Source organism: Gavialis gangeticus, unplaced genomic scaffold (assembly GCF_001723915.1).
Source record: "Gavialis gangeticus isolate Ggan-Ray unplaced genomic scaffold, GavGan_comp1, whole genome shotgun sequence".
Lineage (NCBI taxonomy): Eukaryota > Metazoa > Chordata > Crocodylia > Gavialidae > Gavialis > Gavialis gangeticus.
In genome coordinates, this window is record NW_017729025.1 from 41771165 (window position 1) to 41772294 (window position 1130).

Here is a 1130-nt window from a genome sequence, read left to right on the forward strand (position 1 = left end):
CCCCCGCGCGGCCTCCACTCGCCCCGCGCCTTCTCCGCCAGCGGGCCGCGGGGCGGAGACAGCCCGCGGAGGAGCCGGGCCGCAGCCGGGGGAGCGGGGAGCTCAGGCACCCCGGGTCTGGGCCCTTTCTGCGGCTGCGGCGGCTGCTGCTGCTTAGAGGAGCCGACGGAAACAGTCGAGCGGTGGCTCCATAGCTCAGTGGTTAGAGCACTGGTCTTGTAAACCAGGGGTCGCGAGTTCGATCCTCGCTGGGGCCTTGTGCTGCTTTTTAGTGGCACCTCCTTTTCGGGTCCCTAGAAAGGCCTCAAATGCCCCAGAAACTCCCCGCCTCTCACGTGGGCAGGCAGTGCTTGCTGTCTGTCAGACACGTTCGTTTCAGTCCTTGCTTTTGCTGGGTGACATTCATTTCCCCTTTTTTCCACGGAGCAGGAGGAGGGGACTGGTGCCGGCCTGGCAGCCAGCAGTGGGAGGTGTCCTGGGCCAACGGCAAGTGGCACAAAGGCCATTCATTGCAGCTGGATACGACTGTGCACCTGTTCCCTGCCTCTCAGTCACTTAGACACTGGCACCTTTTCCTTTTCAGGGGCCAGAGACGGGGCGCAAGAATTCATTGGGCTCGTTTTACTTGTAGGTTGTTCTGTGAAGAATAAAAGCTTCAGGTCCAAACCCTCTAAGAAAAACCTTTAGCTGTTGGGCACGACCAAACAGAAAGCAGTGAGAAAAACACGTACATTTAATATATGACCCACTTGCATGAATAGGATGGCAAGAAAATCCATTCCAGCAGCTGAGCTTCTTTCTTGGGCACAGGCTATGACCACAGGATCAGAGTGTACTAGTTAGAAATGTAGTCTAATAATATAATTAACTTATAATAGGGGGCCCAAACATTGCTAAGAGCTGCGAAGTTTGTTTTGTGCTTACTGGCGCATACTGGCTCATTAAAGACAGTCCGATTGCCTAGTTTTGGAAGGTGACCCTTTGATTTCAGCCAGTTACACTCAACATGGTGCACGGTCCCAATCGTGTTACAGTTCAGTGGCTGACATGGCAACACTCTTCCCTTCTACTTGGCAGAAGGAGTGTCCCTATCACAGGGGTTGCAGTGGTGTCCTGGGAGCTCCATAACA

The 1130-nt window shown here is 54.5% G+C and overlaps 1 non-coding gene across 1 annotated transcript; it reads left to right on the forward strand.

Annotated features, from left to right (window-relative positions):
• The first annotated feature begins 184 nt into the window (after positions 1–184).
• On the forward strand, positions 185–257 carry TRNAT-UGU. Its single transcript has one exon. It is a non-coding gene; the product is annotated as a tRNA-Thr (tRNA).
• The last annotated feature ends 873 nt before the right edge of the window (positions 258–1130 follow it).